This window comes from Mya arenaria, chromosome 3 (genome assembly GCF_026914265.1).
Source record: "Mya arenaria isolate MELC-2E11 chromosome 3, ASM2691426v1".
Taxonomy (NCBI): domain Eukaryota; kingdom Metazoa; phylum Mollusca; class Bivalvia; order Myida; family Myidae; genus Mya; species Mya arenaria.
The window spans coordinates 88,005,220-88,011,813 of NC_069124.1; positions in this window are offsets into that span (position 1 = coordinate 88,005,220).

The window sequence follows — 6,594 nt, forward strand, 5'->3', positions numbered from 1 at the left end:
AATATTATTCGATTATTTGTACTGTATTATCACTAATTAGTTTATTGACTAGTATAATAATTTAAGAACAAATATTAATGGTTATTCGCATTCTTTTATCCTAGCTGCCTTAAAACATTTAATAATTACGTCAAATGTTATTTAAGCAAAAATGTAAGGACAATATTCTGGTCAGTCAGTTGAAAGTGAAGAATCTTTTTTTTATAATGGGCTCGGTTGACCTGTTGGCATAGCTTCTAATAAGATGGAACTATCAAGAAAAAGGCATGGGCATGTAACTCTGATGATGCTCACCAACCAATTTCATGTACACATATGTAAGATAATGAACTTTTTTTTCAATGTCATACTTGTGTGGTATAAAGAGATAAGAACTCTAAAAAACAATATTGGATTAAATTAAGGCGCATTTACCATACTTTAATAATATTATCAGGGGATTTGAGCAAGTCGATCCGTCCATTATTGACTGAACGCGAGACTTTGAAATCAACGCCGGTTCTGTCTTTATTGCCATTCCTTTTTAGGTGGTTAACAATTATTGATTCTGTTTGTTCAATAAATATCCTCTTCCAGAGCCGCCACATTGTAAGGATATGAAATTTATCACTCCATTTCTTTGTCGACCTTCTTTAACTATCAAAGGCAATACGAGGGAGGAAACCAACGGTTGAAAGTGGCATTTTTATTCAGTAATTGCTATGCCCTCGGGGAACCGAGGGGAAAATGGGGGATTAAAGATGAAATCTGATAAAAGTTGCTCAAGTTGGTGTAAAACCTCTCACAATTTAATCTCTGTATAAACGAGAGATGTATGTCGTTTGTTTCGCACTAGTAGATGGGGTTACTTTGCAAGTTTGTCAAAACATCAAGACGTTGTATTTGTGTTTATACCACAAGTATATGAAATCAATGAAAACGACATTAGTGTGAAAATACGGTACTGGAAGCAATGTAAAACACTAAGCTGTATTAAGATGTGAAAGCACAATAGTTGTTTTATAATATTAAGAACAATAGTAAGTCAAGAACAACTATTTTAAAAATAAGCGGTGAAAACTACAAAGCTAATACCGTGCGAGTTAAAAGTACGTGGTGCAAGATGAAAGTTATAAATTCAATACAAACTTCAAAAGTTTCAAAGTTCAAAAAAAGAACAGTAAGAAATACCTAGATCAAAAAGAACAGTAAGAAATACCTAGATCAAAAAAGAACAGTAAGAAATACCTAGATCAAAAACGAACATTAAGAAATACCTAGATCAAAAAAGAACAGTAAGAAATACCTAGATCAAGAAGGAACGGCCTCAAATTTCACGTGTAAGCAATACCTAGTTCAATATAGTCGAACATCTTAAGCGTTCAAGAAAAACAGTTTGTAAATTCCAAAAGTAAGCAAAAACTATTTCAAGAAAGAATAGTTTTAAATCTGAAAAGAAAGCAACAACAATTCCGAGAAGGAAGAGATTCAATTAGTTAGCAGTACCTGTTTGAAGAAAGAACAGTGAACTCTGAAAAAAAATAAGCATGATACCCAGTTCAAGACAGAACAGTTTCAATTAGTAAACAATACCGGTACCTAGTTTAAAAAGAACAGTTTCAAGTCTTCAGAGTTATCAAAACTACAATAAGAACACGGCTGCAGGGACAATAATACCTTCTTTCAGATTTAAATATAAGCAGGCTTTTAATCAGTGGATTGTAGTTTCGACTAGTTTATTTGTTAATTGTTTCACCTGTAGGTGACAGTAACACACCTTTGACATCGAACAATGTAACTATTATACTATATTAGTTACAGTATCTTTTCGCTCGTTTCTTCGCCCTCATAATAACTAATCATCGCATGACAGCTGACAAATTTATTGCATTTTAATGGCAATTTACGCACAGTTGCACTGCTCTGTTATTGCTTTTTAAAACTTGCATCAATAATACGGATTATATATATTTATATTAAAAGAAGTACGAACTCTTTAGGTCCAAGTTAAACTGTCATATCCTATTATATTATTATTTATACTGTAAACACCAACAGTTATTATGTGTGCACAGCTAAGTCGATTATAATCATTATAATCAATTTTAGTTTAATCGTATTTTATTGTAATATACACACGTGATATACATAGTTTCGACAAACAATATTATTGTACAACTGGGTTGAGCCATGAGTTATGATAACATTAGAAAATGACCCTCCCGACAATATAATCAATAAAGCACAGAACAGCGCAATATTGCATTATATATGATTGCGTATAGCCTTATAATAGCATACCATCTTGCGCAGAAATATATAATTCAGTACCGATCATATATCAAAGCATACGCTTTAAATATTATAAATTGAAACGTATTATATGCTAACATTATTTTCATATTTGGGAAAGTAAATTCAGAATACTTTTATGGCGAACATTTTGAAAGAAGAGAGTATCACCCACGAAGTGCTTTCAGTATGACTTTATCAATGGACGTTATTATATGCTATGCATTACACAAGGTAGTTCACTGCCAAGATATAACTTTTTTTCTGTCAGAACCTGATTCGGAATTAAGTTTGATATTTATTAATTTTGATAATTCTGGTCAGGGTTGCATAAAGGTGAAACCGGAAGACAACTGAGCTGTAATTTTCATTGTTTATTTAAGCGATATAACCCCGAAATATCAAAATTTAGGTCAATATCTACTTGAATCAACAGGATTAATTTGAACATATTTATGGTTACTTCTGGATAAGATTGTATCTCATTCTACTTGTATACATGATTAAGATATACGCATGTGATATTGGAGGATAATGGAGTATTTTTCTCTAGACTACGTGTAGTACGAGCGTTTGATAATACCAGTAATTTAATAAATGAACACTGATGACAGTCAATGTGAACGAGGGTCGCTCGACTGACTGCCAGCTATTTGATATTCACACACATAGCTAACTCATTATTCAGCCAATTCTCCCCACAAGTAGATGTCATTTTGTACACTGACAGTCAACGCTAGTCTTCGATGAGAGCTTATAGTGCAAGAGTTTTATACAAATTTGAGTCACTTTTGCTGTTGTTGTTTTTAAAGAACTATTGCGAAGTTAAGCACTTGTTTTCTTTTGTTGCGTGAAACAAAAATGAATAGAGACGAAACACAAGACATCCAAACAGCGACAATTGTTTCACCTCTGCCTTAAACAGCCAATGGTCCGATACGTTATCCATTGTTCACGGGGCTCTGTGCACGGAAAGCCAAGATTAAACATTGAGATAAACGGCTTTAAACTTCTTTTCATGGGTTGTCATATTGACACAAAATACTGTACACTATCAGACTTTGTTTGACCTAGGGCTAGTTCAAAATACAGAAAAAGATCAACACGCGGCTACCAACATTTCGCCATCTTGATACACACTGATAAAAACTATCGAGGACGACCGGTTTTGGCAGGGGAGATCTTAAATTACTGGAGAGTTCAAACAAATAGTTTGCGCTTTTGATAAACTGGACTAGAAAAGTCGAATATTTGCACGTGTAAGAAGTGTAAATTAGATAAATAGCATACATATAACAACACACACATTCTCAAGTTGATGTTCAATCTGGTCTGTTTTATGTTATTCTTTATTCAGACGTTTCAATTTAAATTCTATGGGAAATCATTACAGTGACACATGTTATGGTAATATAAAAGGACAGAAGAATAGCTTTTCTTCTTTTCAATATCTTCACAGACTTGAAGAGAGACCAGTATTCGATGTAATCTCCCTCACAAACATGATTACAGCCTGGGGTTTTCTCCAGCGAGAGCCGTATAATCAATACACACTAGCTGGAATATCGACCAATCAGCGAGTGCGATTTACAAAATAGACCTTTTGATTGGCCCATTATTTACATCGCCTGTCCTGGCGTATAATGCGACGCTTTGTGTTTGTATGGCGCCGTGATCAAGTGTTAAATTGACTGTGATAAGAATGGATATTGAAGAGGTTTAAAAATATGAAATATCAAATGCTGGTTTAACTTCGATTTTGTTGCAGTAGAGTTGGCTTAAACATCTTGTTTATTTCGTGTATTACGTCTTAAATAGACGACGCATTTATGTTACTGCATTGCATACACGCACCATGATTTAGCAAACCCATTACTTATTGCAAAGCATGCTTTTTTTAACAATGCACAGTATAGCAGACCTTTACGTTACAATGAAACAATAATTGTACCTCAAAGTCAATGAATACATAGCTTTAACGTTCTGCACCATGTCTACAATCCACTTATATGTGTTCACATCTTCCAAAGATCCTGTCTATACACAGAAACCATCACGACGGTGGCTGATTTCTGCCATTTCGTGTTTTCGCATTTTTGCGGCGAAAGGGGGAACATGCGAACATGGCCACTTTAGCACCGCGACTTGCTAGTAATTGAAGTGTTAAAAACTTTTGCATGCAGCTATCGAGTTAAATGGCTGAATTCGTGGACATATTTAAACTCATTCGGAGCTGCCATGCCTACCAGAAGACGAGAATGTGGCACAATTCGCATTTTATACCGCCACTTTGAGCATGTTCGCCCTTTCGGAGCGAAAATGAGAAAACAATGGCAGAAATGAGCCAGCATACATCGTACCAATGTTTAAGCAAAATTTCTCATGCTCGGATCCAATAGCGGTACTAGATAAAACAATATTATCTTCTTTTCATTCCTCCTTTCAAGACTAATTGTTTATCTTTTAAGCCCGTGTGCTGTTTGATGACACACGACAGCCTCCAGCGGCTAATACTTCGGTGAAAAGGTAATACGTATTTATAAGTGTATAGGTTTTCAAAAGGTAACTTTGACAATAATTCGAGATCATCAACGAGGCGGTAACTTCAACATTTATAAATACAAATAGGTTGATGTGTCTGTGGTTTGTGTGCATCGTCTTATACGTTGCGTGTCCTCGTTTAGTATCCGTAAAGCTGTAAACAGGGTTTTTGTACATGTTTTGACTATTGTACTTGCCACTGTATATTTTAATCAGCTAATTGCAGCGGATTAAAATCTCCAAGTGATTTGCCAACTGTCCAATATAGGTGCGTGTGTATACAAACGCAAGCCAATTCAATCTTTTTTTCCTGCGACTCTTTCTGAACCATATGGCCAACACAATATATATCATGGCTATCACTGAAACTACACAATGATTGTGCGTGTACATGTCATGATTGTTTGAAACACCGTACTAGTCAGGCAACAGAAAACTTTCGAAGCATCTTACGTGTCTACGTATTGAAATGAGATTGTGATTTTAAGTACATGTACATGCATTTCAATTAATTTGGTAAACTTTTGTTAAGCACTGCATGCATTTAGGTCGCCAAAACATGCATCCAAAATTATTCCATTGGAGCGTTTTTGATACCGATGCAATTCAATTATCTGATAGTGCCTATAAACGCCAGAAACATTTTATCACAAATATGGCCGCTTTTCAATAATAGAAGTCTCGTTAATTCCTCCATTTTCACGCATGGTGAGTCAGATGTTTAGCTTTAAACCTGTCTCAGATCCCGTGGAGACCGGAAAAATCGCATTGACCACGCTGACATTTTGTCGAGCGGTGAAAGAGGGGATAGAAATTCATTATAGTATGACCAGGGTCACACGGGAGGTGAAAATATTCATGACAAACAAGCACCCCAGGGCCGCCTGTGTCACAAGTCAGCTTGTAGCATCCACACTCGATTTATTAGGACTGAGACTCAAATACGGCCTTTGAGGGTCCACAATACTGTTTTAAATATGGAACGTAAAGTAAAACAAAACTTGTCCTAACCAATATGAATGCCATCCTTTCCAGAATTGAAGTATTTAGCGTTCAATTGTATGATAAAATGCGTACTGGATTTTTTCTTAATTTATTTTAAAAATAACACATTACGACATAAGTACAAAGTTAACTATGAAACAGATTACAGATTTGATATAAATTATGAACAATGTTTTATATACAAGTACGCAGTATGTCGTTGTTTTCTTTTTCAGAGTCGTCGTAGTTACCAGATTTCTTCGTCGATACTATTTTCACTTGACTACTTTTTTACCTTTTATTATTAACTTGTATTTTTAATAACACAATCCATTTTATACTACAAACGTGACCTAAATTTGTTAAAGAATCAAATCATTCCGTACTCTTTTCAACTATAATACTGAATATAAGTATTTTGATGTTTTATTATTTGAAAGAAAAAATAAACAATTTCAGCCATGTGTATCCATTTGTATTATATAATGCCGGTTTTCTATTGCTGTTCATTCAAAATAAAAGTAAAAGTTAACTTGATTTTATCACGTTAACCACATTAAAGGTGCTCGCTCATGTTTTGGGACCAAAAACAGTTTTAACGGTAATGCATTTGAAAACACTTCTTTTATCATTGTTTCACTCTATGATATCGAAATTGCAGAAAAAAATACAGTTATAATATAGAAAAAAGTATTTTTGTGTTAGTGGGGGTGCGAACCCACGTTCAGTCATGAAAAAACAACAACTAGAAAACCGACGCCTCTACCAATAGTTCACCAGGCCAAAAGTGGCGGATAT